Source organism: Mauremys reevesii, linkage group 4, assembly GCF_016161935.1.
Source record: "Mauremys reevesii isolate NIE-2019 linkage group 4, ASM1616193v1, whole genome shotgun sequence".
NCBI lineage: Eukaryota > Metazoa > Chordata > Testudines > Geoemydidae > Mauremys > Mauremys reevesii.
Window position 1 is genome coordinate 37,023,006 of NC_052626.1, and position 19,364 is coordinate 37,042,369.

Here is a 19,364-nt window from a genome sequence, read left to right on the forward strand (position 1 = left end):
ATTCAGGCATAGCATATTATGTCAGAACATTATTTTAATAAATTCATGGCACCCAGCAAAGCAATAACTACTGTCTCTGGCAGAATAATTCATCACAGTAATGTAATGTATACCAAGATCCCCTACCATTGCTTTGACCTCAGGAGCTACCACGGAGAAGTTCAGATCTGCTGCCAGATGGTAGCAATCAAAAGTCATTCCCATCTGACATCTGTTTATTGACCAATATGAAACAAGTTGGGTTGATCGTTACTGGCTATATATCATAGAAACACAGAGATGACCAGGACTAAAAGGGACATGATGGCTGAACTTGGTCACATTTTATATGAAGCTTCCATTTATAAGTAGTTTATAAAGGGATAATAGATCATTAACAGATGTTTTTATAAACAGTTTATCAGTTGTTATAGAATTCAAGTGGCCAATAGGCTATTCAAAACCATGGCTTATAAGCATCTATAATGATTCTACTGATGTGCTTATTATTATGTAAAATGCAAACTATTCATGTCTATAATATGCCTATAACAATGTTATAATCATGTATAAACCATTTATAAATGGAACCTTCATACAAATTGTGACCCTGAACTCTCCTCTCACCCCAAGAATAAAGTCTTCCAGGCCAGGGTGGAGGCACATTTGTGACATAGTAGGGGGAAATCTGGTCCTCCCACTACTCATGCTGTACAAATGGAAGATTTCAGCCCCAAAGACAGTCAATTCTGCAGCTGATACTAATGTTAACATTCTGTTTTGAGCAAACACCAACCTCAAATAATAATATATTCCTACACAGAGAAGCTGTGCAGAGAATGGACTAACAACTGGCTCAGACATTCCTTATCTTCTACTTTGAGTTCAAGTACAAATCTTACAGTGATGAAGGCCAGATAACAGGATAGATACACAGACAGACAGACAATGAGAGATTTGCTAGGTCTGTGCTGGGACCTTTTGCGCAGGGGGGAGAGGCGGGAAGGGAATGGCAGAAATGTTTTGGATAGAAGCATGTGAAAAATTAAAACCATTTTTTAAAACGTGGGTTTTAAATTTGATGTTGAAATTTCAATTATGATCCTTTTGTGGGGAAGCAGTCTTAAATTTTATGGGTTTTCACTCCAAAAATGGTCTTGTTTCTAAGTGGCAAAAATTAAGACTTTTCAAAGTATTAAAAATCAGAAATTTTATTTCCAATGAAAATCATTGCCTCGTAAACATGAAAAATCTCCAATTTCCTCTGATTTCAAAGCAGAAATGTTCATTTGGGGAACTATGACATGTCCAGGGCCATAAAGTCATGTGGAACAAATAACAACAATGTTTGTGAATATCTGTGGGAAAAGAAGTTGCCTAATGCACAAAGCAGTTGTTTTTGTTGCTGGTGGAGGGAGCATGTAGCAATGCAGGAGGAAAGTTAGGCAGCTCGTTTGAGGGTTTGTGCTGGGAAAAGAATGAAGAGGGAGTTTAAGCAGCTGAGGGAGAGATGATGGTAATGGGAGAGACAGAGTTTAGCAGTTAAGGAAGGGGAACGGTAGATGGGTGATGGACATTACCACCCACCGTTGAGAACTAGAGATTTGGCAGTTTGAGAAGGGTCAGGTAGGTTGAAATGGATGATTGATATAAGTTTATGAGTCAGTGCAATATAGTGGTTTAGTGTGTGTGATTGTCCGCTAGTGACTGTCACCACGGATTACAACAGCCTGCCAAGGACAGTGAAAGGGAATTCTCCTTTCACTTAAGTGGTATGGGGTCTCTGTTTTGGGTCTGAGTTCAGTCCCCTCTAATGATCATGGTGTCTGTACGTGGCCACAGTTCATTATATAAGCATCCTGGATTCTTGACTGTACCCATTAGGTGTCAGGGATGACCTTACAAGGGAAATAGGTCTAAATACCCAAGGACCCAGTTACACAGGCTAATTCCACTGGTCTAACGGAGCAGAGTTTGTCCCTATGTTTGCAGTATCTGGATATCCCATGCATTTAAGTGGTGCTTTGTGTCCGGATTCTCGGTCTCAGCACCTATCTCTAATAAGGCTGCAAAAGCAGTGTCTGTCTCACATTACGCTAGGACCCCAGACCGCTACATGAAAGCCAAGGTGAAGAGACTCCAATGGGGAAACCAGTGGTGGGAGAGGCTAAGGGAAGGGCTGCAAGTTTTGACAGACCACAGAGTGTGAACAGGAGCAGATTCTCCATGAAACTGATTCTGGATTCTGCATAAGTCCAAGGCTGATTGTGAGCAGTGTGAGTCTTGACAGGTCTGCTTTGAAAAAGGAATCAGAGAGAGGCTTTTTTGTGTCTGATCATTACTCTGTCTATCGAGCTGTAAAACACTGTTCCCTTCAGTTGTGTATTCAATACCACACACAAAATCATCAATAGTTCTTGTTTGTTTTTATAGGTTAAGTGCTGGGAACATTTTGATCTTATCTCTCAATTCTGCTTCTCTTTTGCATTTCACAGCATTAAAAAAAAAAAGCCAGCTCAGTCTTTCCCAAGCAACCAGAAGCATGAAAACAAATCTAATTGATGATTTTAATTATCCCCAAAACACTTAAGAATGAGCAATGAAAAATGTTTCATTAAATTGAATTCTAATTAAGACAGTGATGTACAAGTTAATGATCGGGCGGGGATCTGCAAGCTTTGGGCCTTTTGTTAATGCTGTTTCCTTGGTGTATTTAAAAAATTAAAAAATATGTTTTATTGTAACTGCCAGTGCACTCTGATGTGTTTTACTGCAAACAAAATTAAATGTAGGAAGCTATCCTGTATAGAAAAGAACAATGGCTTTGTTTTGAAAAGATATTAGCAATCTCAGGTATCATGACCAGCCTTTTTGTTATGTCAGAACAAAGGTTTTAAAGAGCCTCTTTATATATGGATTATGTTTTTGAAATCCCCTTGGATGCTGTATATGAGAGGGGAGGCATTGAATATATCCATATCTTGTCTGGACTGGATGGAGTGTTTTGAGGAGTTAATTCATTGCAGATTAAGTTCATCCCTGTGCAGAGGACCTGAACAAAGATTTATGCGCCACTAAAGCTCCTACCCAGAGTTTTAAGTGGGATTGAAAGGTGACCTACAAAGGCCTTTTTTGCCTATTTACGATGGATAAAGAAGTCCTGGAAGGTTTTGATTTTTAAAGAAATACACAGGTTTTTGGCCTGCTTGAATTTTTACCTTTGAAGTATTGAGAGTATCAAATCAGCCCTTCTCTGTTTTTCTAGAGGACGTCTTGGGAAGCCTAAATCTGCTTTACAGCAAGAGACTAAAAAGCTTGTTCTATTTATCTTAACAAAAAGAAGGTTAAGAGTTGGCTGGATCAAGGTCTACAAGTACCTACACGGTGAAGAGATTTCTGATAGAGGGCTTTTTAATTTACCCCCCAAAAAGGCATAATAAGATCCAGTAGCCAGAAGCTGGAACTAGGGAAATTCAGACTACAAATAAAGCACATATTTTTAGAAAGAAGGTAATTAACCATTGTAACAACTTACCTGGGGACATGGTAGATTCTGTATCACTTGAGATCTCTAAATAATTGGATGTCTTTCTAAAATATATTTTCTACTTCATCCAGAAGTTACAGATTTTGTGAAATTCTCTGGCTTATACGTAGGGCAGACTAGATGGCCATAATATCCTTTTTCACCTTAAAATCTCTGAAAGGAATGCATTGTGAGTTCTCAGCCTCTAATAGAAGGAATGGGTATGTAAAATCTGTGTCAAAAAGTGATTTTCTCTGTGATTGAGGCCTCTGGGCTTGCTAATTAAATAAATATGGGGTGAGTAAATCCATTACTCATTTGAGAACACTAGAGGGAACCTTAACAAAGGAGTCAGGGAGAACAGCAAAATGGCAGAACTGTTTCATTTTTTGCTTGAATAAAGAATGCTGTGGACATCTAGTACCTACAGCCACATGCCAACAGTCAGCTTTCCTCTCTTGCTAAGTCCAGTTCTAATGTCTGAGGCTGCTCTGTGCACATGCTTGTGGTGTTCAATCTCACCCAGCCGCTGTGTTTCCCGTATCTTACTCATTGTTTTGTAAAGTGCCTGGAAGCTCCTTGGGCTTTATAAAACCACCCTCTCTTCTATTCTGTGCTGTTAAAATAACATTTTTTATCACATGATCTCAGTGTGAAAAATAATGTCAATGCAAAGTATTTTAAAGCTGCTCCTACTTTGCATTATATTAGATCAGATTCTGCCTAGGAAGGGATGATATAAAAAGGCAGCATGTCAGCTCTGATAAATTATTGCATGCTATTAGCTCACAGATTAAGGTGCTTATAATAAAATAACCCTTCTATATATAAATATCCATGTATGCCATTTCTTTATCCCTAGCTAAGGCTCTTTTAAGGTATTTTTGTAGGAATGCCAACAATCATAAAAATAATTTACAGTGCACAAGACTATCTGGAATTTGGGCAGCAAACGTATAGGAGCCTTTGATTTGTGCTCACTCTTCAGACATGTTAAAGAAAAGTCCACACCGCACAGGACTAAATGTTATTTAGTTCTCTTTTTTTAACCTGCAAGTGACATTACAAGCTCATGAAAGAGAAGTGCTGATAGCACAGGCTACTACCAGGCATCATGTAGGCAGATTTCATGCTCCTATTCCCTCTACCCAACTGTTCTGTCAGTTTAGTCAGTCCAGAAGTGTCAGAACCATCTGATATTCCAGTCCTGGGCCCCAAGCAGTGTGCGTGTGCATGCACGTACGTACACACACACACACCCCTACCTACCTATGCCTGACCTGGACTCCATTCTCACCCTCCACAATGCCTGTTCTTATTTCTATTTCTTATGTCTACTTCAATCCTGGGCCCTTCCAGAGCAACAGGTATTGCCCACCCTGATGAGCTGTGGCAGAGTATTTAGTGATGTGCAAAAACTGCAAACAGCAAAGGGACTCAGCATTCATGTCTACTGAGGTGTGAGATAAGGGCACTCCTACACTGCCACCTAACTTTTAGCTGTGTGCCCTCATGTGCTATAGCCCTGTGAAGACCATTCTAAGACCCTTAGATACTGCATGTCAGACAGTATCATCCAGGAAATCTGGTCCTAAAGAAACCATCAGGTTTAATCTGAGCTTTCCCATCAATTTGTACAGGTATCCAATAGTAGTGTCAGACCTTTTAGGGCAGTCCAGCATAGGCATAAATCACCAATGCAAATATCAAATCAATGTTAGGTCTTCAATACATTACACTCCTGTCCGGTCGAATTAGGGACCAACACATATGTCCATTGTGAAATGTGGCATGTGAAAGGAGAGTGACTGGTGGTGTCTGCAGACTCTGCACTTCCCAAGGACAAAGCATCTGTCTACCTCTAATGTTTTGTAATGTGCTACTTAGTAGTGTGCGTGTGAACCATTTGCCTCTACTGGATGGAATCAGAACTGCTTAATTGTACATCATAGGCCCCTCTCTGCTGAAAACTCAAGAGATTTTCCTCTGGTTCATATGGAACAGTCCTGAGCTTTGGCAGAAGGAGGATCTGTATTTCAATTTTCTTGCTTTCCTTACTAATGAATTGTAGTGCTGGTGAAGGGTACTGGACTGATATCTCATGTGATATGATGTCCTTTACCTAGAATAAAACATGGGCAGTGGCAATACAATTTTCCCCTACACTGTCCCTCCACAGTACGTGCACCCTAGGTCTTAAGAGACCACAGGTGAAAGTGTGATTTATTAGCTAGGAATGTGATGCAAGCTCAGTCCCCGCTTTGTTAAAGTGTTTGGTTGTCTGCTAAGGCTTCCCTGAAGAGAGGAGGCACCTGTCTCCTGGAAACAAGTGAGATTTACAAATGTAATTTCATACCGGCCACCATATGGCAACCAGTAACACCTTTGGTTGCTGCTGAGGTGGGGTGAATATGAATAGGCAACCAGGAGGTTTAAGGCTCCTGTTACTGGTCCTCTGAGGTCTTCAGGCCTTTTCCACTTGTAAAATTCCACCATTTCTCCCCCGTCTAAGAGTCTTGACCCAAATTTTTATATCCATAATTAAAAAAAAACAAAAACAAAACAAAAAAAAATACACTAATACCCAGTATGTTTGTTTGCTGTCCATTTGTCCATTGAGGGAAAGGAGTTGTGTTATTGGTGTGGTTTCTAGTTTTCATTTAGGAGCAGAAATCAGAACATGCAGAGAGCTGGAAAACTGACTATCTTGGACCTATTCCATGCCAGGACTTTCTGAAGGTTTCCATTCACATCACAGGCCCATCCTGCAGGGGACTGAGTACTACCGAGTGGTGCCAATCCATTGTAGTCAATGGGAGGTAAAGGATCTCAGCACCTCACTGGATTGGGCCCTAATTGCTGGAAATTTTGCTAAGTCAAGGGGAAGCACAGGCCCCTTGCCCCAAAAGAGAAGCACAAACAATATCCATATTCATTAGGTGTCTGGCAGAAAAACACAGAGAGCCAGGCTGTACAGCAGCCTGCCTGTGCATTTGAAGAATTAAATAAATAAAAAAATAAAAATAATGAGCTTGCGGTTCAAAAGAACCCCTTTAATGTGCCTCAAGCCGTTTTGTGTAACACAAGTAACTACAGGAATTTGCTATTTAGTAACAATGGGTCATGTCAGAGCTGGATTTCTCTTGATCTCCTGTTGAGTTGACAGCATGCACTGCATACTAGTCTTCTGCCAACATGAAGTGAGTGTTAATAGTTTTTCTCTTAATGGGTCATCAGACAGGAGCACCAGTTAAAGAGAGGAGGTCAGAGATTTGTGTTTGTTTAGCTGTCCTGATATCTCTCGCTTCTAAATTCAATATGCAAACTGTCCTAAGTAGGAAGCTCCCCCAGTCCACTGATTCTGACCGTCTCTCCCCTGACATTTATATACACACTCTCCGCCAGAGCCTCAACTGGGGTGAGTTGGTTGAGCTCCATTGACTGCAATGGAGCTATTTTGATTTATAGTTCGTGGATCACCAGACAGAAACCAAGTTCAAGCCAAACTGATGATAAAATGTGGTGGATGGCCTGGTGCTGTGTTCTTCTTTACTGCAGTGGAGCTGGGGATCTGGCCCAGCTCTCTCACACAACCCATCTTTTTTTCTCTACGGAAAACATTTTAAAGTGAATAAATTATTAGGGGATGGGGCTTCCATTCCCCCAACTCAGTGCATTGAGGCTACTCTCTTAGCTATCATTTCTCCTGGGTGAGGTTCAGGCCCATTCACAGCACCATCCCTCTTTCAACATCCCAGACCCTGCACAGAACCTTCTTTGGATCCAGGGCTCTGTGACTGTGGAGCTGGTGGGAAGAGCTGGGACTGATATGCAGTGATCCCTGGAACTTTATTGAAAAGCTCCATGCTGTATTCTCTTTGCCATAACTCTCCTCCACACTGTGGAATATGCTTCACATGGGATGTTAGGGGCATTTGCCAGTGGGAGAAGCAGCTGATCTCTCAGGGAGAATGGGGAGAGAAATAAGAGTCCACTAATAAGCCATTCCAATGGCACAGGGCCTCTGCTGGATCCTCAAATTTTGTGATATTTGGGGGCTAGATGCCCTGTTTCTTACCCAGGGGAAAGAAAATCCTGCATCTAAGATGGAAGAATTTACAAGAAACTTCCAGAATTTTCCTTCCACCAGGCCGTCTCCCACATGCAGGGGACACTATCTAGGCCTAAATTAGAAAGGAAACACATGTGAGAGTAAAATCCTGTGCTCTGTGTATACTGAAAACAACAGCAGCATCTCTGCTTTGGCTACATCTCCCTTCTCTCCTGCTAGTCTCCCTCACACCCAGATCAGATCCCCGAGCACTCCCATTTCTCTCACACAAGAGTGTTCTGCACTTTCTTGGCACCCAGCTCCCATGCATGCAATGCCATTTTTGTGCACCATTCAGCTTCACTCTCCTCCTTCAAATCCCCTTTCAAAACTTGCTCATTTGGTTCAGCATCCCAGCACCGTCCCCACCCTCTGCTTTGGCTTTGCTCCCTCAAACCTAAAATACAATCCAGTCACTTATTAATATGTGGGTGAATATTTCTTGGTCCATGGCCTGTTTTTGGAGCAGTTTGTTGAGCAAACACAGTGTTTGACATTCAAGATGTTTTGATTGGACACATAGGTAACATGGTATGTTTCTCTTCCCAGGCTGGATAAACTTAGTTGATAGGATCAGATTTCAAGTGTTAGGACTTGCACTTACAAATTTCTTCTGGCCAAATGCCAGTTTAATGGATTATATTTTTACCTGCCTAAAACTCCCTTTGTGATTATAATTGGATACAGGGTTCTTTTTTGACTTCAGGCCAAATTTAACTTCATTGGAGGCAAGTATCTACAGGACTTTGCTATTTAGTAATGATGGGTCATATCAGAGATGGATTTCTCTGAGTGCAATAGAGTTAAAGGAGGGATGAATTTGCAGTGCTGCTGAACAGCAACTGCCTTCCATCTCTGAGCTGAAAGCATTTCAGTGGTGGGTGAAGTGCCCATATGTGTATGGACCCTATATATTTGATGCCAAATCTTGAACTCTTTACTCAGTCCTTACTCAGGCACAAGTCAGTGGGAGTTGTGCCTGAACATGGAGTAAAAGCTAAAGGTCAAATTCTGATACCTTTATTCATGGTGAGCAGTATTTTACTCTGCCAATAGTCCCATTTAAATCAAGGAGATTACGTGTGACGTGAGTTATTACCCGTGGTGGGTAAGGGCAGAGGACTCTGAATAAAAATTTCAGGATCTGGAGTATGTAAGGTTTACAAAGAAAATTGATACATACATGCATGATATTAAGTTATCATTAATCAAATGCTATTTCTTATAGTTTCAGAGTTGCTTCAGATCAGATAGCCTTCAACAAATTTCTATAAGAAAGCAATCCTTAATACTACTTCTGCAAACATGCATCCTCCTTACCTTCTGCATGGTTGTTATCTAAATCAATATCTGAGTAATTAAAATCCTATGACCAATGTCCTGGGCCTTCCTACTGGTGTCTTTTATCTGTAAACTAATCTCCTAATCCTCTCCTTTCTCTAATTGCTCTGGAGGTCTTGGGAGAAACATAATCTGACTCCTTTTAATGTCCTCAACTTCTGTTCAAACTGTGTCAGTCAAAATATTTATGCTGTTTCTCTCTACAGACTCAATAATCATCTCTCTCCAGGATTTTCATCCCTTTCTTCTGCTTCTAGGTTAGAGCAACTCCTGCATTCTGATATTCCAAGTCCCGAGATGTTTTCCAGATTTGCCTATGTCTTTGTTTAAATAATACTACCCTTTTCCTTGGAAACATGTAACGCCCTATGTGACCGTGGTCCCTAGAGGGGCCACACTGAGAATGCTTACTCAGGGCAACCTGCAAGGAATAGGTCAGAAAATCCCCCAAACTGGTGGTTTATTCTATAATTAGATTTGCCAAGCCAGTAACCAAACTGCTTGCATAATACCACACCGGTTACAAGAAGCTATCCAGCCTTTGGCTCCCATCCAGACCAGCCAAGTCTAATACATTGAGAGATTACTGAGCTCCTTATTCACCATGCTTACAGTTCTTCCAGTCCCAAAAGACAGGACTCATGGCCCACAAGGTCAATTTATATTTCAGATCTTACCCCAAATGCACACTTAGAGCCAATCCTTATTAACTAATTTAAGATTTATTAATAAAAGAAAAAGAGAGAAATTTATAGATGCTGAAGAGCTCAATATGCATACAAATGTGTGTAAAGTCCTTGGGTTAATTTCATAGCAGAGATGGTGAGGCTGCTGATTTGTAAAAGTCTTTCTGGAATCAGTTTAAAAGATTATAGTCTAACAGGCAGTCCAGGTGCAGAGTTTGTTCAAATGGTCCCATGAGAACTCCTGGATAAATCCAGGGTAAACCTGGAGACCTCAATCTTGTGGCTTAGAATTTCCCTGTCAAAGTTTAAGCAGATCTGAGATAAAAAAGATCAGGCCCAAATCTTTCTTTATAGTTCTCTGGCTGGCAGGTAGTCTCTTGACAGCGATTGTCACAGCAGGGACTTCCTGGGATGAAGACTAGGTAATATATATCATTGCTTTGAAGCTAATCTCCTGTTTCCTAGGCATACACAGGTAACTAGTTATATTCATTAAGATAAGGCACTCAGACTATCCAGGCAGTTCATTATGTCATAGACAGTTAAGCTGAAGACAATGTAAATAATATCTTGCATTTCCTGCAATATCTTACATCTTTGATCTTAAGGTTTAACTGAACCATCCTCATGCATCTATTGCAATTCAAAGACATGAAAGGGAATTAGCATCTACAAACTAATCTGGTTACATTGTTAACTTCTAACAAGATATAGGTAAACACAGACAAGGACAATTAACATCTACCCTTTGATTCTCTAAGAATACAGGCAAACATATTAAAGATTCTAGTCTACTTGACATGGCTTTGATAACTATCTACAAGGAATGGCCCGGTTTACCATTCAGTGCCTCCTGTTAAGTTGTTATGGGTCAGACACCAGTTGACCAATCTGTCACTGTCACACCCTAATTCTGTAATTTGTTAGTCTCTAAGATGCTACAAGGACTCCTTGTTGTTTTTGCTGATACAGACTAGCACGGCTACCACTCTGAAACCTGTCTGAGATGCGTTTACCTTCTCTCTGTTAACCTCCTATGCTCTGAAATCTCCTGGGTTTGTACAATACTAATCTAAATGCTCTCTATAATAGCTTGATATCTAAGAAAATGCTCTACAGTTCCATAAGAGGAAGGGATGCTCTTGTGATTAAGATGTTGTTGAGGGATTCAGGAGATCTGTGTTAATGTGCAGCTCTGCCAAAGAGGCCCTGTGTGACCTTACGCAAATTGTGTAATGTCTCTTTGTCTCAGTTCCCCAGCTGTAAAATGGGGATAATAATAGTTCCTTTCTTTCACCTTCTGTTTCTCTTATCTGTGTGCATTGTAAGCGCTCCAGGGCAGGGACTGTCTCTTACTAGGTGCCTAGCAAAATGGCCCCAATTTGGTTGAGTACATACAAATAATAATTAATAATAATACACTCCTTTCATTCTGGGATCTCCATCTGCTTGCTTGTTCCAGTGGTATATGATGTATAATATCTCTAGGATAGTCCCTTTTTCATTTTTTTATTACTATTTATTGTTTAAGTGCCAGTAGTGTGTTTAGTGCAGTACAAACCACTGGAGGACGGCTTGCTCCCTGCCCTATGGAGCTTTCAGTCTAAATAGAAACCAAGCAACACAAGACCAGAGGTAAGTTATCAAACGGTAACAATGGAAATAATAAACTTAAATATGTAGATATGTCATCATCACAGGGTGATACACACACACACACACACACACACACACACACACACACACACATTAGCTTCATAAGGAGGAAACTTGTGCTTCCTCTGTATTTCCCCCAAGATCTGACTCTGAATACACACAAGGAACAAATCTGGTGAATAAGAAGGTGCCATTTTTACAGTCACTTTTCAAAGCAGAACCACTTTAACATTTTGAATTCTAGTATAGGCTTTTTCCCCAAATGTCACACTAAAGAATAACACAGCACCAGGTCACCCACCATGTATTTTATCATCCATTTGGCTTGAACTTACCGTAGTTTCTGTCTGGTGAGCCACAAACTATCCAGGATCTACATACTATTCTGCCAAATGTAGTTGTCATGGAATGTTATTTGCTTTCTAAGTCCTATTCCCTTGCATTAATGTTAATCATTTTAACTACTGTATAATACTTTTCTACATTTCAAGGGTACATGCAAAGAAGTATTTAATACACTGAGGCCAGTTTTTTTCTTGTATGTTTCCTTCTCACTTTGTAATCTAGTCTAGCTTGTGATATTCCCTTAAAAGAACAAAACAGCAGTAATTATATAGCACTATTTGCATTTTCATTTAGCTAGAGGAAGTTGTTAAATGGTTAATAAATTTGGTTTGGGCTTCTTTTATGTATTCTATCAATTCTATGATCACTTCTCTTTCAGACTAAATGAGCACAGTTAATTCTAATACTCCCTTATAGGCTTGATTAACTTGTCAGGATCTGCCTAATTTAGTTTCCTGGATTTAATCATTCAGTAAGAACAAAAATGTCTACAAAAATGTTCTTTATTAAAAGGACACACAACTTAGTTTAGCTTGAAACCCTGACAAGGTTTACAAATGGAAACATGCTGTCTTTTGGATATTATTATTAATTAATTAATTATTAAGAATTTTATTATTATTGCAATGAAGCCTAAAGATGGACTGGAGCCATAATGGTTGGATCTGGAATCATATCTCAACTGCTCCAAAGCTTAGGGATAGTTCAAGGTTTTGCTTTGGACATGAAAACCAGGGGCCAGATTCAGTGTCCATAATAGTCAGTGGCAAGTCTTCATTATCTGAAGTGGGAGTTGGATCATGCCCCAAGTTCAGTTAGGTCAAGAGATATCTATGTATACAGCATTGGTTAGACTGATACTGGTATACTCCATCCAGTTCTGGAGTCCACACTTTTAAAAAAGGATATTGAAAAATTAAAGAGGGTACAAAGAAGAGCAACAAAAATGATTCAGGAGCTCCAAAAAAAGACATACAGTGAGTTATTTTAGGAGCTCAATCTGATTACCATATCAAAGGAGATCAAGAGGTGACTTGATTACAGTGTATTAGTATTATCACAGGGAGAAAATAGCAGTTATTAAAGGGCTTTTCAATCTCGCCACAAAAAAAAAGTGTATCAAGAACCAATGGCTAGAAGTTAAAGCCAGACAAATTCAATTTAAAAATAAGGACACATTTTTAACAGTCGGGGTGATTAACCATTAGAGAAAATGACCACAGGAAGTGTTCGATTCTCCAGGTCTTGAAGTTTTCTGCAAGATACACTTTTAGGCAAACACAAGTTATTGGACACAATCCTGTGGTAACTAGATGAAATTCTATGGCCTATGATATACAAAAGGGCAGACTAGACAATCTAATGTTCCCTTCTGGCTTTGAAATCTATGAAATCCAGAAGTGAAATGAGCTAAGAACAAAGACCCTACCTTTATGAGAATACCAGAGCATGCCTTGCTGCAACTGGGTTGGTGAACACCTGGTCCACAAGGTTCTTCTTGACATGGTTTGGTGAATCCATGGTGCAAAATATTATTGAGAAGAATGTGCTGGTGTATCCATAATGGCATTGGTTCAGATAACCTTTCCCGGACCATCCCTCAACAGCGCAACCTCACGCTGGGCAGTCCCCCTGGTGTTCCTTTCATGGGTCCTGCTCCAGATGTCGTCATATCAGCACCAACCGCCCTTGCTTTCAAAAAAAAAAAAATTGCAGGCAAGGGCTGAAAATCCATCTCACTTTAACGACATGCCTCACCGGTAATTCAGTAACTCTTAACATCGTTCAAGAGCAGGGATCAGCAACCTTTGGCACATGGCCCATCTGGAAAATCTGCTGGCAGACTGGGACGGTTTGTTTACCTGCAGCGTCCGCAGGTTCGGCCGACTGCAGCTCCCACTGCCCAGGGTTCGCTGTTCCAGGCCAATGGGGGCTTCAGGAAGTGACGGACAGCTTCCTGCAGCCAGTGGGAGCTGCGATTGGCCGAACCTGCAGACACTGCAGGTAAACAAACTGTCCCGGCCCACCAGTGGATTTCCCTGATGGGCCATGTGCCAAAGGTTGCCGATTCATGTACTAGAGCATTAATTTGGCTCTGTCCTGATGTGCATCACCTACTGAATCATCAGTACCTCATACTGCATCATCCTGTTACAACACATTTATGTACCAACACCACCACATGTCTTTGTTATCTAATCACAGGGAGCTGACACTAGGACTCAACAGCTGCCAACCATTCTGGTTTGGCTGGGACTGTCCTGAGCTTTGGAAATCAGTCCTCAGTAGAGTTGGTTGAAATGTTTTGATGGAAGAGCTGTTTGTTTCTTTGCTTGTTTGTTTTTACAAAACAATTTTTGAAGGAAACAAATTTTGTCATTAAATTTCCTGGGAAGTTTTCCAGTGTTTCAGTTGAAGGTTCATGTTCCTGGAAAAGGAGAGGGGAAAGGTGAGAAGGAGAAGTGGGGGCATCCAGACCCCAAAATGAAACAAAATTAAAATTTTTCAAACACCAAATTCCATTAAAAAAAAAAGAACAAAACATTTTTTTTTAATTCTTCCTAAATTTTTGGTGGAGAACACTTCTCTCTTCTCAGCCATCTCTAGTCCTGAGTATTTTCAGTCCTCACCAATGCCCACCTGGGACTGTGGGCAGCTGTGGGGGGCGGTAACTCTGCCGCATAGCAGCATGTAATAAGCTCTGTGAGTCCCCCATCAGTTTAGCAACTATGCAACTCATGCCTTGTGGAGATAAACAGGCCTGTACCCCTCAAGTTAAAGGCAATTTCCCCCAACTTCTAGTAGTGGAACATCCCCTATTGTCTCTGTGGACCAGCCACTAGAGGACAACATTTCACAGCCACTCATACCTACACTGGCTTTTCCTTTCTAAATGCACACAAGCCTGGGATGGGTTGATGAGAACTTAGTTCATGTTAATGTGGCTGCAGGCTGCAATTTTGAATGAAAAGGATCAACATGGCCTCCCCTCAAAGCTCCTGTGCTCTGAATTGTGTACAGGTGTGACATTTATATCTGAAATATGATTTGTTCTCCATATGAGGGGGGAATTTCTTCTACATTTTCTGATATTTGTATTAGCAAATGTATTTAACATAGTTGTAAATATTTTATCTCTGAGCCACATTTTCCCTGTGACATACACCTGCTAATCCCCAGTATTGTTTATTTAGAGTGGCAAAGTGAGCAATGGCTTGAACACAGGAATGTAATCAGGAACTGCTGAGTTCCAATATTAGCTCTTCGTAGGTTAGAGCAGGTCACTTAATCTCTGCCTCAGTTTCCCAATATGGGGATACAAATTCCCATAAACTCCAATCCTGTTATGAGTCCACATGGATCTCACTGCAAGATCTGAGCCTTAGCTACTTACCACTCCAGGGTGTTGTGAGGATTTATTAGTTCATGTTTGTAATTCACTTTGAAAAGTGCAGGGTATTATTTACACCTTTCTTCCATGTTTTCTGAAGGGAGTACACTGCTCTTCCCACATACCAAACAGATAGCCCCAAATTATTATACTTGCCAGTAGAAATGAGCTCACGTGTGCCTATGTTCATATGCCCAGGGTTTGGAAGATAAAAATGTACTGAGACTTGTATGGTTCAGACCATATTAAAAACAACTTATTATTAAAATATTCCACTGATGTCCTGTGAGGTTTTAAGGGAAGAAATCTGGGAGGCAGGTACAAGAATTTCTCCTTAAAATCAAGAAAATACACATATCCAGACACAGTTTATCCATTCCTTCTTAATGAATATAATTACTGCATTGCTGAGTGCATGCCAGCAGCCTCTTCAAGGACCCAGGTGAAGGGTCTGTAAACACAGCTGAGAAATCATGTGGCACTTTTCATCAGAACTGCTCATGAATATTTATGGGAATATCTAGATAATTGTAAAGGGACACTGTCAAGACAGAAACCATGAGTCAGATCCTGAGAGGTGCTGGGAGCCTGTAACTCCCATTCAAAACTCCAGTCTACTTTTGTACCATTTATACTGCTTATTTATTGCACTTCATTTATCTTGGGCAATGTGACTAAATTGCTCAGTTTCTTGTTCATAGCTGAGCTGGACTGGAACCAGCACCTAGAATCCAGACCCTACATTGGCAAAGGAAGGATGAATTAGAGATGATTTAAGGCCTTCTTCAACTCTAATGTCTATGATTCTGTGACATCTTTGATACCTTTTAATGCCATTATTAATTGCAAGGTGAAATAACTGCTAGTCAATGATATGTCAGTTTTACAAAAACCTCAACTCCCTCCGATCACCTGGTTTCTAGTAACATAATCATCATGATGCTGCCCTTCCATGGGTGATGTGAAATTAATTATGACTGCAGCAAACTAGGAACACTGGGCAAATGATTAATTGAAACCAACATCTTGTATGAGCAGGTGCCTGCTGTTGAAGATTTTCAGGCATCCATGCTATGTTCCAGCAAATCACTCTGGGTAGACATACGCCGTCAATAATTTTGAATACATTAAACAAATCTATAACTACATAATTTTTTGCCAGAGAAGAAATCTTAAGGTCCCACAAGGCAACGAGAATACCAAAGCTTCACATGTCATCTGTATGTGGGGAGACCTAGCGCCACCCAACAATCAAAGAATAAGCAGAAGAGCAACCGAGCCACTCTCATGTGGAGACGGGAAATCACCAACAGAGCTTGTGCTGTCGCCCCCATTCCAAATTTATCTTGAGAAAAAGAAAATCAGCCAGTCCTTTTTAACTGATGAATAATTTATAGGCAAGCAGCAGGAATATCCAATCAGCTGATTACGTGCAACTGTTTTGATAAGGATGGAGACACAATAGCCAGTCCCCATAGGTGGAGCCCCTTGCCAATTCAGTTTCATATGTTGATGGATGCTGGCTGACTCCCCATCCTTTTCTCTACCCTTTGCCATTGGTTTGAAATAAAAGAAGGTTACCTCCTCTCTTGCCTTCTCTCTCCTGCCACAATGATAGAGGTTAAGTGTGGATAAGAAAGGCAATTAAAATAGATCCGTCACACGTTTGTTATTCCGATGTGTCATGCTATATTCCTTCTCTGGAGTGAGCTGACACTGGAAGATGGTAATTGAAATTCTTCACTGTTGACAGCTCATGACTAATATGGCGATTTTCATTACACGTTCCCCTGAATGTAGCAAAGATGAATGCATATTAAATTAGAAATTTGGCAGGCTCTAAGGCCAGGACAAACTCAAAGTTTGCTGTGTTCTGTGCAACATGCCAGCAGCCTGTGGGGCCACTACCTGGTTTGCATAAAATGGAGTCAGTGCCCAAATCCAGCCAAAATAGCTGCCATCCCTTCCAGGCACGTTCTAACCAGCAAAGCACATGGGCTACCTCAGCAACTACTGAGTAACCAGAGTGCAGCAACCTCTCTACCAACCACAGCACCTGCTTTGCCTCTCCCTGCCAGCAGGGGCATTGTTCTGTGTAGAGGCCCCAGGGACTGCCCAGCGGGTAATGGCAAGTTCAGACGAGGCCTTAGTATACTGGCCTGTACAGTTTGTCTGAAAGGTTGGGAAATACTGGCCTAGGTATCAGCAGGAGGGAAATACATGAGCAAGCTGGAGATCAGACTACGACTAGGAAGGGAAATGAAGGTGCCCCACCACCACCCCTAAACACCACCAGACAGCTCAGGAAAGAAAAGATGGCTGGTTAGGTTCGAGCTCCCTTGAAAGGCCTGGTCTACACTGGGCGGGCGGGATCGATCTAAGTTACACAACTTCAGCTGTGTGAATAACATAGCTGAAGTTGACGTACTTAGACCTACTCACTGCGGTGTCTTCACTGTGGTGAGTCGACTGCTGCTGCTCCCCAGTTGACTCTGCCTGCGTCGCTCGCAGTGGTGGAGTACAGGAGTCGACTGGAGAGCGCTCGGGGGTCGATTTATCGCGTCTAGATTAGACGTGATAAATCAACCTCCACTGGATCAACCGCTGCCCACCGATCTGGCGAGTAGTATAGACGTACCCATGGAGAGGAAAAGGCACTTGTGGGGGCAGATGAGATAAAAAGATCAAAAAAGAAAAGGCAGTGAAGAAATGTGGGAAAGAAAACAAAATGATTAATCTGTCTATCACCTTTGTGTTTTCTATACAACCTGTCACTGTTGAATCTAGGCATTTCCCATGCATCTCAGGTACGTAAATGCTATGAAATGTATCCACATTTATACTGTATTTGTGTAGAACGGAAGGAACAATATGGGGACAGCATTGGTCCCAGGTGTAGAAGAGGGGAAGGGCAATCTTCCAACCAATTACATACAGCCTTCTGGCATTGCAGGAGGAGTGGGGACACACTTTCCCCTCCAATTTGAGCATTAAAGGCAGACAAAGACAGCCATTTCCATTCAGGTCTATGTGCCAGAGGGGTGGTGTGAAAAGTGCTGATCTAGAGGGCACTTCTAGAGCTCTGCACTGTACATTAGCACTTAATGAATCTCAAAAGATTTAAGAAAAGACCAGAGGGTTGCAAATTACTTTTAAAGAATGCAAAACTTAAAACTATGTGGTTTTTGCCTTTGAAATTCACCCATTTTTGCAGTATCTCTTGGTAAGTTATGTACCTTTTTTGAACAAACTTTGTAAACATGCCCCCCAGAAATCAGTTGTGTATGTTTATTTTACTTTCGCATGTCTTTGGCAAATCATAGGTTTGTAGAAGAAGTAGCTGTAATGGTGTAATGGAGATGAATCAACTACAATGCTATATGGATATGGAACAAAATACAGGCATTTCCACATCTTACTGATGTGAAAATACCAATGCAGTAAAATTAGATTAAATAAACTGACAAACATTGTGCAAAACTCCATGAAACAAAGACTGAGCATAGCTCCATTCAGGATAAAGTCTCCTGAAATCCAAGCTGTTACAAAGCTTTTTTGGTCAGGAAAACAGACTTCCTCTTATAATATTTTCATTATTTTTTAATTGTGGAAATTGTTGTTTTGCAGACTGCTTCCATTGTTCTCTGATTTTGGCCCAGTTGGAAATCCAAAGCCAAGAGAATCAGTCTTTCATGTGGTATCTTCGGTACCACTTCTTTCTGGTTTCTGCCAAAAACAGGACATTAAGAAATGCATCTGCTGTAGAATATTTTTGAAGATAAACAACATTTTTCAAATCCTCCAAAAAGGTTTAGTTCAAGTATAGTTCAATTTTATATGGGCATGAGTTTAGGTCAGTTTTTATATCATAGAATCATAAAAATGTAGGGCTGGAAGGGACCTTGAGAAGTCATCAAGTCCAGCCCTCACTACTGAGGTAGGAACTAATAAACCTAGACCATCTGATGGGAGTTTGTCCAACCTGTTCTTAAAACCCTCCAGCAATGGGGATTCCACAACCTCCCTTGGAAGTCTATTCCAGAATTTAACTACCCTTGTAGTTAGAAAGTTTTTCCTAATATCTAACCTAAATCTTCCTTGCTGCAGATTAACCCTATTACTTCTTGTTCTATTTTCAGTGGACATGCCGAGCAATTGACCACAGTCCTCTCTATTTCAGCATTTAACATATTTGAAGACTGTTATCAGGTCCCCATCAGTCTGCTTTTCTCAAGACTAACCGTGCCCAGTTTTGTAACATTTCCTCATAGGTCAGGTTTTCTAAACCATTTATCATTTTTGTTGCTCTCCTCTGGACTCTCTCCAACT